Raw genomic sequence first — 16230 nt, 5'->3', positions numbered from 1 at the left:
GATTATGGAGGACAGGGGAGGTGTGATGGAGTCCTAGAGAAATTGAGCAAATTGGCACGTTGATTTTCTATGAATTTTATAGATTTTAGTCCCTTTTGACATTGACAATTGGAAATAAATTGATATATTGTAGCGAAGAAGAAGGTGAAGAAGACATGCCCCCCCTTCCGTATCAGATGGAAGTCACATTTATTTAAATGAAGGAATTCACGCCCCTCAAAAAAGGGCTGTGTAGAAAACACGGGGGGGGGGGGGAGAAGAAAAGAGCTTGCGATTCAATCTTTGATCTTCAGATGTAGAACCCAACTCGTGTTTGCTTTATTTTCCACACACACTTCTTTCATTCCTATCTGGACATGTTCATGGCAAAGCTATAAAACACCCAGGAAACTGAAAGTTAAGGCAGTCCATTTCCCTCTCCCAGCCTTTGAAACTGGAGGAAAAGGCAAGAGTCTTAGCTAAGTGAAATTTCAGGACACTCTTGATCCTCAATTTCCTGCCATCTTTTATGTTCTGTGTCAGATTATCACGTAACCACTATTGAAAGACTCCCCCACTGTGTTGATAATATTGCTATAGTTATTTATGAAGGATATGGTGAAAGAAAATAATCGTAACAAATGCTCTTAAAACCTGCTCTTCTTTAGCAAATTATCTTTGAATTCTCCAAGAGCTAACTAGAACTGTCCTGCAGAATCTTTTTGCATCCTGCAAACTGGGCAAGTTGCACCCTCTTCTAGGACAGGAATACCCTTTATCGAAAGCATCTATGGCAGAGATGTCAAACTGATGTATATACATATACAAGATACTTATGCATATTTATTAGGGCTGTCAACTGCCTGAACTGATCACCTTCCATTAAACCAATTAATTTTTCAACTAGTTTTTCAAATAAATCTGCATATTACCAAAATATAGCAGGTTTTCTGAGATCCTGATCAATGTAGATCAGGCATGGCCAAACTTGGCCCTCCAGCTGTTTTGGGACTACAATTCCCATCATCCCTGACCACTGGTCCTGTTAGCTAGGGATGATGGGAGTTGTAGTCCCAAAACAGCTGGAGGGCCATGTTTGGCCATGCCTGATGTAGATGATAACTCACAATTTCATAAGCGGTAGTCATTCTCAGAAGCAAAAGTGATTTTTAGTATTTTGTTTCACATCCTGTTATAATCACATACCAGAATCAAACTAGCCTTAAACGTTCCCCACCCAAAAAGTGTCCTCAATCTGCATTTGCAATTTGATTCATCATTTAAAGCTGTGCTTAGCATTTACATTTCCCAACAGGTTAAATGCTATTTATTTCCTGGATAGGCTTCTTTGTTGGATCTCTTTAGCAGGTATAATTAATATCAGTATAATCTGCGTTACACAAATATATGACTCTACCTCTTTCACAAGCCCATTAATATTTTTTTCTCCACATACTTAAGGATAGCATCTTTTATGTTCATTCATAATGTTTCTTTTTTAAAAACAAAACAAAACAGTTTGCTTCCCTTATAGTGCAATCCTATGCATGCCTACTCAGAAGAAAGTCCCACTCAGCTCAGCAGGGTTTACTCCCAGATAAATGTGTTGAATTTCAGAATATTACCTTCTTACATATCACACCCTGAAACTCCTGATTGCATTAGTACTTTTTAGCCAATTGTTGACTGGATCACCCAATAGCGTACAACTGCTCTGAAGCTGTAATCGCAGTCCATTTTACTAATCCCACTGCTATGTAGATATCCAAAGTCCATGTGATAAAAAGTCTCTGGAAAGTTTCAGGGAAAGAACAAGCCTGTTCAGTTTGCCACCTTCCTCTTGAAAACCAGAAAGCCTCTTCCCCAAACCCAGAGGATAATAACAGTTCAAACATTTCCATATAAATTTTATGTTTCTGTAATAATTTCTTGGTTAACAACAATCTTATGTGCCCAGTAAGTCCCACTGTGTCTGATGGGCTTTGCTTGCTATTAGTAAAGTGTGCCTGGGACAGAAATTTATTGCAACACAGAAGATGACCAAACAAGAAAGTTACTTCCCATTCAATCACTTTTGTTTGTATGAAAAAATAAACAAATGCACATTTGTTTCCCATTAAATACACCATGTTCCAAATGTCATTCTGCAAGGTTTTATTGCAGGGTTATTGCACTGAAACTGAATGATCTTGTACCTGGGGAAATGCGATGATTCCCACAGAAAACGCATTAATGGTAATGATTATTATAATGCTAACATTTTGTACAAAGTGCATAGGAAGATGCCTTTGACTGAGTCACAACATTGATCTGACCCAGCCCAGCTTGTAGTGTCTCAAGGAGAGAAATTTCCCCAGCCCTTGATCCTTTAATCCAAGATGCCAGTGATGATACCTAGTGCCCCATCCCTGCAAAGCTTGCCATGCTCTACTCCAAAACTTTGGACGTACGAAGGAGCCTTGTAATACCAAGACTGAGTTCACACATTCACTGTGCACTCATTGCATTTCCAGTGCTGGATTTTTAATCTGAATTCACGTGCGCATACATTATCCTAAATACATATGATATCCTTTACTTTCTTATAAAATACTACCGTTTGATGTGTTGTTTCTCAAACCAGCTTCACACTGACTGAAGTCCTTAAGCTGCTCCTAATTCGTCTCTAGCCACAGTGTGAAAAAGACATCCCTGGTCTGTCAACACTCCTGGGGAGGATAAAAGGTAAAAGGTAAAGGGACCCCTGGCCATTAGGTCCAGTCGTGGCCAACTCTGGGGTTGCAGCGCTCATCTTGCTTTATTGGCCGAGGAAGCCAGCGTACAGCTTCCGGGTCATGTGGCCAGCATGACTAAGCCGCTTCTGGCGAAGCAGAGCAGCACACGGAAACGCCATTTACCTTCCCACTGGAGTGGTACCTATTTATCTACTTGCACTCTGACGTGCTTTCAAACTGCTAGGTTGGCAGGAGCAGGGACCGAGCAACGGGAGCTCACCCAGTCGTGGGGATTCGAACCACCAACCTTCTGATTGGCAAGTCCTAGGCTCTGTGGTTTAACCAACAGCGCCACCCGTGTCCCCGCTGGGGAGGATTCAAAAACATAAATGAATCTAACACTGATGAAGCTGTGCTGATGTGAACAGCTAGTGGGGAAAGAGATGTAAAATTCACTAAGAAACATCAGCTTCTCTGCATCCTAAGGTGGTAATGTGAACACACATTGGCCTATCGAGTCCAGCACTGTCTACTGTGATTGGCAGGTCAGGGCCTCAGGCTTAACTCTTTCCCATTGGCTGCTACCTGATCCTTTTAATGTGAGATGCCAGGAATTGAACACGGACATAAATTGTGACACAGAGCTATATAGTACCTAGTTAATGACAAACTACACCATTTCCCATTATGTCCTTAAGTTTTGCAATAACCTTTAAACCGCTTTTGAAAATAACAAACCTTAGATCAGGGTGGCGAACCTGTCTGGCCCTCCAGTTGTTGCTGAACTACAACTCCCATGCAGGGTGGGGTTCATGGGAGTGTAGTTCAGCAACATCTGGAGGGCCACAAATTAGCCTGCCCTCCTTCAGATGTAAGTTCACTGCGCCTGAGAGCAAAGCTAACATACTTTTTTAAAGCAGTGATTAGCTTTTAATGGGATCTGCACCATATTATTATTAATAATAAAAATTATTTATACCCCGCCCTCCCCAGCCAAGACCGGGCTCAGGGCGGCTAACAATCAATAATAAAAACAAGTTGATTAAAATACAATTTAAAAAACAAGATTAAAATACAACATTAAAACATTAGGATGCAGCCTCATCACAGGAGGAGAAAGGAAAAAGAAAGAGGGGGGAGGGAATCAAATGATTCTAAGCCAAAGGCCAGGTGGAACAACTCTGTCTTACAGGCCCTGCGGAAAGAAATCAGATCCCGCAGGGCGCTGGTCTCATGAGACAGAGCGTTCCACCAGGCCGGAGCCAGTGTTGAAAAGGCCCTGGCTCTGGTTGAGGCTAATCTAACTTCCTTAGGGCCCGGGACCTCTAGGGTCCTCCGTGGGGCATACTGGGAGAGGCATATTATATTGTATTATCCCAGAAGAAGAGGCAGCAACAGCTCAGTGAAACAGTATAATCTTTACATGAGAGGTTCCCACTCCATGGAATGCTTGAAAATTGCTGAGGGTCTCAGTGAATCACTGAATAAACTTCCTTTGTTCTACAAAATAAAGCACCTAAATTGTTGCTGGCATCTGTCTGTCTCAGGAGACAAATAACTCTAATTTTAATAACCATAGTGTTGCATTTCTAATACAGTGGACGTGCTCTTGGTTTAAATACAAATAGAATATTTTCCCCCTTCTGCTCTGGCATAATTCTCAAAACCACTATTATGAAAATCATGGAGGCCGCGGCTTTCTTAGCTTGTTTCATCATCTAGCCCTGCTTCAAAATGGGCTCGATTTCCATGGGGGGTGGGGAACCGCAATTAAGTACAGGCCCAACTACAGCTATTCCAGAATGTTCTACAACCTTGTTATAGATTACCTGAATGCAGCTCACAGACCAGAGTCTGAGAGCCTCTGCTTCACATGTATAATAAGATTGCAGACATTTCCAGTTAAAAGAACTGAAGGTAGCAGGGCTGGATCTAGACACGTCAAAGAAGCGATTCAGTTAGTCGTATTGTAAACTCATACAGGGAAATCCAGTAGGGAAAGACGGGACTCCACAGTGCCATCTGGTGTCACAATGTTATCTTCTTCTTCTTTGGTGATCATTCGTAGCCGAGTAAGATTGTCTTCCATAAATATGGTCATAACAGTGAGTCCGTAAGTGACTGTGGAGGCCAATTCTGGATCCACACGTCCTTCCACAGTGGGGACATTGGTTTCCGGGTGGGAGTTGATCACAGTGAGGGTTTGCTAAGCGTGCCTTCCTCTTAGCACGTTTTTCCCTTTCATCCTGAGTTTGAGCAGCTTCGAAGTCGATGACACCTTTGGTAAAGGCTGTTCTCCAATTGGAGCGCTCGCACACCAGTGTTTCCCAGTTGTCTGTGTTTATGCTACATCTTTTTAGATTTGCTTTGAGAGAGTCTTTGAACCTCTTTTGTTGACCACCAGCACTACGCTTCCCATTTTAAAGTTTAGAATAGAGTAGTTGCTTTGGAAGACGATAATCAGGCATCCGCACAACATGACCAGTCCAACGAAGTTGATGTTGAAGAATTGTTGCTTTGACATTGGTGATCTTTGCTTCTTTCAGTACACTGGCATTAGTTTGCCTGTCTTCTCAAGTGATGTGTAAAAATTTTTGGGGACAACGTTGATGGAATCTTTCGAGGAGTTGGAGATGGAGTTTATAAGTGGTCCATGTTTCACAAGCATACAGCAAGATTGGTAGTACAATAGCTCACTCGCTGGATCATCACCTTGTTGTGGTGAGTGGGCTTGCATGTTCCTATGACCCTCGTGAGCAAAGCCGTCAGGAGTCTTGTACACAGTGTTACATCACACATGCAACACATATAAAACACTTTTTCCTTACCAATCTAGCTGAGTCCCAGGTCTCCGCTTGAGGTTATAGGAAGTTGTTACTAGAGCAGAGAATACTGGGCTGTACTCAATATAAGGCAGGGGCATATGTGAATGGAAGGTGAAGGTCAAAGGATACAGTAGAAGCCCCAGTGAAATCAATGGAGAGCGTTCAACAGCAGTACTTGGCCAAAGTCTCCCAATCTCAACAACTAGATTAAGAACATAAGAAAATGTGTACTGGATCAAACCAAAGGTCCAGCATTCTCCAGTGGCCAACCTATGGGAGGTCCACAAGCAAGACTTGGGTGCAACAGCACTTGCCCCACATGTGATTCCCAGTAGCTAGAATTCAGGAGTACACCAACGGTGGCGGTAGAACATAGCTATTGTAGCTAGTAGGCACTGATAGCTTCATCCTCCACAAATCTGTCTGAGTGCTTCATGCTAAAGTGGTTTCAACATTTCAAGAACCCCAGCTTCTATTGTCTACAGGAATTGCATTCCTGAACATGTCACAATGGCCTTATCTTAAAACAGTTGGCATTTTTTAAAGGAAAAAAATTCACATTATTGTATAAATTATAGATAAATCTTACAACAGTATTTTGGGAAATAATTGTGGTTACGAATAAATCATTACGGTTTCGACAAAGGCATGTGCCTGGACATTATCTTGTACTTTGCTGTTCCCATGCACCACAAATAAAACCTGTTTCCTTGAAAACAATGGCTAATTAGTCTTCCTTCTTTGCTATGTATTATGGAAGTCAAAGTTGTATCTACCAGACCCCATGCAACTATTTCACTGTAGATGGTGGATTCTTTTTGCCACAAACCAACAATCTTAAGCCACCTTAAATACACATTTATTACAACATAAACTTTCACAGACTAGATTCCACTTCTGATGGGACACGACAGTTTATGCCAAAATAAATGTGATAGGCTGCAATCCTAACCCGTTACCTGGGATTAAGCCACATTGAATTCAACAGGACCTACTGTTGAATAGACATGGTTAGGATTGCAGCCTAAGTATTTAAGAATCCTGAAAACTCTTTGTTTTTGCTACAGCAGACTAGCACATCTAGCTCTCTGGATCGTTCTCCCACTTCTGTGCAACTGCTGTTTCTGTAGCTATAAAAACACAACAATAATTTCTAGGTCTTCTGGTTCTACCACATCTTTTTTCAAAAAACCTAAACAAAACTAGGATATTCTAGTGGGCTCCTATATTGGTTCATCCTATCAATGATCCAATAATAATTTCCAGTATTTTGACATTTTGCTGGAATCAACAAGGGGAAGGTTGTAACTTTGTTTCCTGTACCACCAGCAATTGTCCCAGGACTGATTAAATATATTTTATTGAAGCCTTTACAGAATAATACACCAATGGCGCTGAATCTCATCAAGCAAAGCTATACTTTTTGGCAACTCCAGAGCCCATCTGAGAGAGGATTGTTCAAATCCATTACCCATTTACCTTGATAGGCATGTTAGTCTTAAGACCCATAGCCACTCCAAGAAGTTGACTAGAAATATTACTTCTGGGTTAGTTCTAAACCCAGTTTTCATTTATGGGCTAGTTCTAATCTTAAGGGGAGGAACTAGATTGTTTGGCTCAACACATCTGTTTCAATTTCAGCTTCTGTTTTCTTGTTACTCATTTAGCAACAATATTTAAAGGAGAGAGGATGTCATGAGGTTTACCCGTATGATTAAACGGTGGCATTTCGTAGCATGTAGCTGCTGATCATTTGGGTGTTGTAATTGTTATTATTTATTCAATTTATTCATGGCTTGCCACGTGAAAAGTCTCTGGGCGATTTAAGAAGCTTCGAAAACACAAAGCACAAAATCAAAAAGGGGAAATGGAAGAAAACAGAACAATACAATGAGAACCACAGTAGAATCCCTAGAACAGCATTCTGTGGTTATACATTTATAGTGCAAACCAATGCATGTAATGCAGTTCCCCAGAATAAACTATACTGGGCCCTGTGATTAGCAGAGGAGACCCTATTAGTGGTCCCACACGTGGCTGTTGTCTGCTTGGTGTTGACTTTCCTGGTGGATCCCCATCTATCGAATGCCTACCTGGTGAGATCTGTCTCCCACACTACTGATTTTCAGGAGAAATTTAGAGACATTCCCGATTACCCAGACATTTGATGGCTGATGGATATTGGTCATGGCAACCTTGAAATTAACAACCATGAGGTGGTTTAAAAACCCCCCAAAAAACTCATGTTTAGATAGTTTTTGTTTTTAAATGTTCTAGATGGTTTTACTTGTTTTAAATATGTTTTTCTTCAAGCTCTATTGTTTTGACATTTTCATGTTTGCCACCCTGGGCTCCTTTGGGAATAAAGGAAGGATACATCTAATAATAATATTAATGGAATGTATGCTGTAGTCAGCGAGGCTTGTTCCCCAATAAGTAGTTTTAGGAGTGCTGCCTTAAGAGTTCTTTTGATATAATTTTAGGAACCTCTGGGGAAACATCCCGACAGTATGTTAATTACTAATTATCTTGAAAAATGGATGGGCAATTTTCATTTAATAAATAAAATAATAAAATTGTCAGTGTTCCTGTGGTACGTTTCTGTTCTATCACGTTTCTTTTTGCAGTGTATTTCCAATTTTTTTATAGAAACTATGGATAGTTGTTGTATAGCTGCTAGTGTCACACTCTATTGCCCCAATCTATCGCTGTCGTATTGTAAACTTCAACCAAATGTTCCCACAGTAAATTCAGGTTTTACTGGCATGATGCAGCTGGGCTGTTCTTACGTTTGGTGTGCTGCATTTTCATATGCTTCGTATCTATTTACCTCTAGGTAGGTACCTGTTACATATGTTTTCTTTTCATTTAATCTACAGCAGGAATGGCCAATTTCCTGCAGTCCAAGAGTCCAGAAGTTGCAGCAATCAGATCTCCTTATGGATCGTTAGGGTCTGCCTAATTAGGTTGGCGTCAAGAATTTGACAGGTATGGAGCAAATGAACTCATTTGCAGGGGGAGGCAATGGAATAAATCTGCTTCTTCAAAGGTCCTTTGAAGCAGCAGATTTGCAGTGGTCATTCACATTTTGAATACTGGGACTGTGTCAGTCCAAAGGGGAAAAGAGAACCACAGAAAGCAAAGCCTTTGTTCTTATTTTTAGAACCACCTTCATTTTGGGTAAAACAACCATAGCTCAGTGGAAGAGAATACCATCTACATACACAAAACCCCTAGCATTTCTCAGCTGTAAAAGACTCCTGCTTGGAATTCCAGAGAGACTAGCAGTTCCCTATTTTCCCCATGGACTGCTTGAAAACCGCTGGGGGTCTTGGTAGATCACTTAATGATTTCCCTGCCTGCCGTAGTAATTGTAATATGCTGTGCTTAGACGCAGCATGGGTTTTTAATTGTCTTTTTATTGCTGATTTTGTTCCTTAAATATTGTATTGCAATTTGGATTCTGTAGAATCCGAATTGTAACACAGCTAAACACAGTACAAGAAATGAAAGCGATAAAAATGCAATTAAAAACCAATATGAGTATGTAACGTGATGGATGTTCCATATCCTGTCTGCCATCACAAAACAACAGATGTGCCACAGACCGCCTGAATGAAGCTTGTGGATCACCAGTGATCCACAAACCAACCTCTGCTCTGCTGTAGGCACTGCTATAAAACAGCTTGGATGTTCCTACATAGAGCTCTTCAAGGAAAGTAACACTTTGGTGGAAAGTTTACATACGTTAATCAACAGAAGGAAGTGGAATAAAAAGTATCATATCAACATACAGAACTGTTTTATATCAATATTCATGATGTCTAGCCCAGTATGGAGAATCTACTACTTTGACTGGCAACAGCTCTTCAAGATGGAAGGCATTGAGGTCTTCTTAAGTTCTGCTGTCCTTCTATGTTCTCTCTACCCATGATATACCATACTTGATTCCCTCCAGCGGTTTGGGTTTGTGGTCTGAGAAATAGGTGTTGTTGTTGTTTAGTCATTTAGTCGTGTCTGACTCTTGGTGACCCCATGGACCAGAGCACGCCAGGCACTTCTGTCTTCCACTGCCTCCCGCAGTTTGGTCAGACTCATGTTTGTAGCTTCGAGAACAGTGTCCAACCATCTCGTCCTCTGTCGTCCCCTTCTCCTTGTGCCCTCCATCTTTCCCAACATCAGGGTCTTTTCCAGGGAGTCTTCTCTTCTCATGAGGTGGCCAAAGTATTGGAGCCTCAGCCACAGGATCTGTCCTTCCAGTGAGCACTCAGGGCTAATTTCCTTAAGAATGGATGGTATCTACTGTTTATTGTTTAAGCAGATCTTTGTTATACACAATATTTGTTTAGGGTTTTTTTAAATCATACTGGCTCAAGAGGAACGACAGAAGCTTTGTGCAACTCAGCTTCTGGCACCATCATACTTTTTGCAGGTTGACCACAAATGGGTTTATTCTGAAATGAAGTCTCAAAGAAGTTTGTAGGAAATAGGTTTTAGATAAGCTATGCACAGAGCTGCAGCCTTGGGCAGCACAATTACTTGCATGCAAGTTCTGTGAAAATCAATGGGAAACTTCCAACTAGATCCAGCTTAAAACTGTGAGTATTTTTCCATGGCTGAAATATATTCTTCAAGTGTGGAGTTAAGGTTCCATTTGGGATATTAGAAAAGGGAATTGGCACACAAATCTTGGTTGTCTTCCATTGGCTAATTTACTGTTAATAGATGAGTGTGCAGATTTTTTATTTCCCCAGATCACACAGAATTGAAAGACAACTTCTCAGCTTTATCTGATGCAAAAGGTAAGGGTAAAGGGTAAAGGGACCCCTGACCATTAGGTCCAGTCATGGACGACTCTGGGGTTGCGGCGCTCATCTCGCTTTATTGGTCGAGGGAGCCGGCGTACAGCTTCCGGGTCATGTGGCCAGCATGACTAAGCCGCTTCTGGCGAACCAGAGCAGCGCACGGAAACGCCGTTTACCTTCCTGCCGGAGTGGTACCTATTTATCTACTTGCACTTTGAAGTGCTTTTGAACTGCTGGTGGGCAGGAGCAGGGACCAAGGAATGGGAGCTCACTCCGATGCGGGGATTCGAACCGCCGACCTTCTGATTTTTAAAAAACACTTCCGATAGTAGCTAAAACCCCTGCTGGTAAATATACTAAACGTGTGAGAAGTGCAGCAACAACAACAAAATATGTTTCTGTCTTACCTGCCTGATAAAGAAAGTTCTAGTTGTCTGATGTCAGTACAAAATTTGACACATACAATATGCCATCTTTCCTGTTTACTATTTATTTTCTAGAAGGAACTTTGCAAGCAATTATTCCAAGCCACTTTTAAGCTTCTTGATAGGCAGAACTGTTCCAAAGTAAAAGTTGTTCATGTAAAAAATAAAACCAAAATTCTCAAACCCTCTTATTAGATTTATGGGAGCTGTAACCAGCCATAAAGCTAAAAAAACACTAGCAGCTCATGTAAATAAATAAAATTCTGGTGCTTATTTTCCTCCCTTGCCCCCTTCAGTTCTAGCTAATATGCATTCCACAGCATATTTTAAAAATAAAATACGGAAAATGCAAAACTGATTTAAGTGCTATTTGTAAAAATGGCCTTAGATTTGAGGATTAGGCTGTATGTGGCACAGCCACACCAGACAGTTCTAGAATCAGTTGTCAAGGCATATCTGAGATTTCAGTAGGGTTTTCTACCCCATATATGTGATACTACAGGCTCCTTTGAGTCTCGCTCTCTGTGTATGCACCTGTAAATGTTGTTAGTGGAGTGTTTACTGTTTAAAATTCCATGTCATGCAGATTTCAAATTCTCCTTACAAAGGTTCTCAGTCCCCAAGTGCTCTCTGGGTCAGGTGCAAAAACCTATATAAGCAAGCAAACCCCAGGGGGTTCTCATAAAACCACAGAATTGATTTTCCAATCCCCACAATGCAGAAATCTACTAGATATATAATTTACTTGCACATGGTGAGTTGGGTCCAGATTTAGCCATGCTTAGAGAAGGCCCGTGAATTCAGTGGGAGTAAGGTTAGTTAAGTCTCACTGATTTTATCTGCTTGAAGCATTTTACATTAAGTTTTAAGGGGTATAGTGTTATGCTCTTAAAGTTGGGAATATTTGTGTGCTCCGTCTAACATGAGTTTTCCAACCTCTCATAAATAGAAAATAGCCATCATCTTCTGCTTCGAGAGATCCTAAGCAGGCTTACTCGGAAGTTGCGCTGAAGTCAACAGATCAGGCTGGCCAGTCGGTGCCTAGAGCCTGGAGCATGTCTCCCTCGCAATACTCAGCCACGCAGCGCCCACAGTCCTTTCCGGAGTGGACATCGTGGGTTTATTTCATTTGGCACAAGTCACGTTAGACGTCTGCACGTGCGCGCGCCTTTTTTCTTTTGCATCCTGACGGAAATGCGTCAAAGCAGGCGCCTCCCGGCAGTCTACATCCTTTTTATTCTCCTTATGCACGGGGAAGCGTGGTGGACACGCAAGAAACCTTGACGGAAGGAGGATGCAAAAGCAGCCCTTCTTCCTTCGCCCTCGATTGCATCGCCCTTTGCCTAGAAATTCGGGTGGGGAGCTATTTGCGATGGGGCGGGGGGATCACCACATCGCCTGCATTCAGACGAATCTGCCCCGAGTCGAGAGACCCCCCCCAGCTCAAAGAATAGCAAAGCGTCATTTGAAACAGTCCCAGAGGAGCGGAGTTCGAGGAGGAACTTTTATTTTATTATTCTTCTCCCATCACAAGCGTGGAAAAATGGTTTCCCCTTTGCAAAATAATTGACCTTCCTGCATTGCAGGTTGTTGGAATAGATAACCCTCGGGATCCTAGGATTCCAATGAATCCTGAGCACACACGCTTAGAACTTATTCGGAGCGAATAAGGACAGGATCAGGCTGCGTGATTGTCCTTCACGGCATTCCCCGAAGGCAAGTTTATTTGGATTCGGAACAGAAATCCAGTTGATCGCGACAGAACCTTCCAAAGTGGAATCGCAAATAAGATAGGGACAGAACATTACCATTTAAAAAATAAAATAAAATGAGGGGGAATGACGGATGTCTACAATATGCTAAGATAAGCACAAACAACTCTAGTAGAAAATACAGGGCGGCAATAGTGTGTGTGCGGGGGCGGCGGGGAAGGAGAGATGTTCTTCGATGACTTTAGAGTCTTCTTTTTTGCCGTAAAGCGGGCAGACGGAATTTAAGTATATGTGGTATGTTCGATTCAGTTATCCCACTGACCCCAATTTCTCGGCTGTCTATTCTCGTGCGGTTTCGGTCCATTTCAGAGAGGGGGAGGAACGCTCTTTTGTAAGAGCGGCCGGGTCGCCCAAAAGTTTTCAACGATCCCTGGGGATTCTGGATTTCAGGTTTTCACGCTCTCCCGAGAGATATATTGCGCGGGCGCGAAATCGGGGGATTGGGGCACACGCGGCTGTTAATTAAATAAAGAAAACCGAAAAATCAAAAGAAATAGGGGGTTGGGGACGTTGTCGGCGGATCTCGCGAGGTAGGCGCGGATACACCCGATCCCACAAAAAAATACACACAGACTAGACACAAATCTCAAAGGAGGGGACAGACCCCCCCCGTCCTTAAAATAGCTCCACAAAATGGCAAGGCATCGTCTGTAAAGTTCCAATCGGATCCTCATTAGAAAGAGAAGGGAATTATTATGATTATTATTATTATTTATTTATTTATACCCCACCCATCTGGCTGAGTTTCCCCAGCCACTCTGGGCGGCTCCCAATCAAGTGTTAAAAACAGTACAGCATTAAATATTAAAAACTTCCCTAAACAGGAAAGTGGGGAAAACAAAAAAACACGCCCCCCCACCGCCCCTCCTCCCTGATCGCCTCTCCTTTGCCCGGCCCCGCTTTGCTGCGGGATGCCAGCGATCTGGAGTCATGCACTGGCTTGGGCACCATTGGCTCATGGACGGATCATGCCGCTGCTGCTGCTACGAAGGGTGTTCCCACCTGGCCCGCCGCCCGGGCAAGGCGCGCGCTCCGCCTGCCTCTTAAGGAACGCGCCCGGGAAAGCGTCGCCTCGCGCCCCGCCTCCTCCTCCCTCCTCGTGTGTATGGGAGGGGGGGAGTCCTTGCATCACCGGGGAGCCCCGCCCCCTCGCCAGCCTGGGCCCCGCCCCCTGCCTCCTCCAGATCTTGCTGAAGGATCTATTAATAGCATGACATCAGCGCGCGAGCGGCGGCCAGAGTAAATACCAGCGCTGCCCGCCGGGCTATATAAAGGGGGTGATGCAACCTCGCGGGGAGCCAGAGACGCGGAGAGGCGCTCGGAGCGAAGGAGCCGCGGCTGCCACTTACTACTACTACCACCGCTCCTGCTGTCCAGCGCCACCCGTCCCGCCTCGAAGGACAACCCCGCTCCACGCACCCCGCCCGAGATTTTAATTTTATTCCTTAAACTCTCACCTGAGAGTCTTCCCTCTCTTCTCTTCCACCCTCCGATTCTTCGAAACTGGGAAGGAAAAGACGACTCGAAGGAGGAGAGGTGAGGAACAGGTAAGGGAGCGAGACACCGGAGGAAGGGGAAGGCAATCGCGGAGAGAAACGGGAACGAGGAGATCTGCGATCTCTCACCCGCTCACTCAGGTGTTGTCTTCACTGTGGGGTTTGGGGGTGGTTTGGTCTGTGGTAGGGAAATAGGTTCGAGGGGAACGCGCGTCTTTCGGTACGTGCGTATCCGTCCCGTTTCAGGTCTCGGAACTTTTTCATTCAAATCGAGTATTGAGTAGGTGAGATTTCTTCTTCTTCCGTGGAGTTAGAGAGGTGAGAGAGTCAGAAGTGAAATCGTTCACGTTTCTTTTTCTTTCTTTTTGAAAGTGAGGCTAACTGAAAGTAAAAGTTCATTCATCCGAACCAAGTGTTTGACCGATCTCTCTCGAGCGCTCTCTTTCGCGTAAGCAACAGAAACTTGCCTGTTTCCTCCTCGGGCGCTCCAATCTTAAAAGTTTGGGCGACCGCACAGTGGTTTTCATTGATGCTGCTGCTGTTTGTTTCTTTTGACGGGAAGAAACGGCAAGGGAAAGTGGGGCGGGGGGGGGCAGTTCTGTTTAATCCCAAGATCGTATATTTCCAACTGCGTAAAAACTACGCGTGGAGAGGTTTTTGCGGCGGTTTTTCCAGGTCATCACCAGCTTTTTAATTTCCCAGAACACTTTCGGGAGAAAAACAGCAACTTATAAGTGATAATAATCAAATGATGATCACTTACGGTAAGTTGTGGGATGGCGAGAGTTGGCGGAAAAGATTCGAAAGCTTAACTTTTTTTACCATGTGGCAATGCCTCCAGCCGCCAGTCGGTGGCGCACGGCGTGGTAGCGAGAGCGCTCCGCCGCTTTGTATAGGATGCTTCCTGCTCGATCTGTCAGCTTTTGTTTTTTACTCGCCGGCGTTGAGTTATCAGAGGAACCTGTAAAAATAGGAATGCAGGCGGTTTTATGCAGATCAGGCTTGCAGGGATCGATAGGACTGTTTCAAAACTTCAGTATGTTTGGGACTTTGGAGTGTTAAACGTTTGTTTAGTGGAACTGCTAATTCCAGAATCCATAGGAGGGACCTATCTTTATTAGGCCAAACAAAATGCCACAAAATAATGTGCAAGCTTTCGAGTTCTCCAGAACTCTTCACTGGGCTAGATTAAGCAAAGCAGGGATGGTTCTGCCATCTAGCCTGATGAGGAGTTCTGGAGAACTTAAAAGTTTGCACAGTGTTTTGTGACATTTTTGATTGGTGTAATGTAATAAATGGTCCTAATACAGATTTTTTCCCTTATAAGCCAATACGGCTACCTTTCCTTTAAGTGTAGATGAATATGGCTGGTTCCAGATGAAGTAATCTTCATGCAGATAGAGGCAGAACGTTAACATTTTCGTGGTTTATTTGCATGAAGCTGGGTGAATGCAGGACTTGCTGCAGCCTGTGCATGTTTACTTGGAAGTAAGTCTCAGCAAGTTATATGGAGTTTACTCCCAAAGGAGGTCTGTAGCATTGGCACCATGAAGCCCAGTCCTACTTCTGCTTAATTTGGAAGCCCCCAGTGTTAGAGGATTGACCAGCCTCAGCTAGAAGTCGGGCATTTAGCTTCGCTGGTCTTGTGCTGTGGAATACTTGTGCTGTGGTAGATATTTGACAGGCACCCACCCTCACTTTTGACTTTCATGCATCTCTTGGAGACATTTTTTGTGTGCCAACAAGAGCCTTTGCAGCTGCTAAATTTTTATTTTTGATTAGCCAGTCACCTTAAGGAATTTCTGAATTTTTATTCTTTAAATAGTGCTTTATGTTTTCATGTACACTGCCCCGATACAGCAATACAGAAATTATTTAATGAACAAATAAATGGAGAAAGTCCCACTGAGTTCAGCTTAACTTACTCAGAAGAAAGCTTGCACAGGTGCACCCTTCGAAGTGCAACAGAACTCCACTGCGTTCAATGTGACTTACTCCCTCATAAGTGTGTAATTCCTAGTTAAGTGTACCTAGGTTTCTAGGCTTACTTTTATTTCCCACAGCATAAATTCGCTGTGCTATAGCCTCCTAAGCACTTTTACTCAGAAGCAAGTCCCATTGGATTCAAGTGGGCTACTCTTAAGTAAGCATGCAGCTAGGATTATTCAAAGCATTTACGAATTTATCTGTGATAAGGATATAGGGCAGCCTTTG

The 16230-nt window shown here is 43.2% G+C and overlaps 1 protein-coding gene and 1 long non-coding RNA gene across 5 annotated transcripts in view; one reads left to right on the top strand and one right to left on the bottom strand.

The window, feature by feature from the left end:
* The window catches only part of ATF3 (activating transcription factor 3), a 37217-nt gene that overhangs the window by 8361 nt on the left and 12626 nt on the right, over positions 1–16230 (top strand). The window contains exon 1 of one of the 4 annotated variants that reach the window (XM_083605637.1): positions 13704–14067. The exons of 1 other annotated variant lie outside the window; for it this stretch is intronic. The gene's annotated coding sequence lies outside the window, so the exon portion shown is untranslated. Of the gene's footprint in view, positions 1–13703; positions 14068–16230 lie in introns of those variants that run through there. 2 more of the 4 variants (XM_083605638.1, XR_014545864.1) reach the window with 2 other exon arrangements.
* On the bottom strand, positions 1291–15114 carry LOC310758948. The gene is made up of 2 exons (XR_014546124.1): positions 14780–15114; positions 1291–2687 (listed from the first exon to the last, which is right to left on the bottom strand). It is a non-coding gene; the product is annotated as an uncharacterized lncRNA (long non-coding RNA).

The sequence above is a fragment of the Podarcis filfolensis genome (assembly GCF_964270895.1).
Source record: "Podarcis filfolensis genome assembly, chromosome: 3".
NCBI lineage: Eukaryota > Metazoa > Chordata > Lepidosauria > Squamata > Lacertidae > Podarcis > Podarcis filfolensis.
The sequence above is the reverse complement of the archived record's forward strand: the minus strand, read 5'-3'. Positions and strand labels throughout refer to the sequence as shown.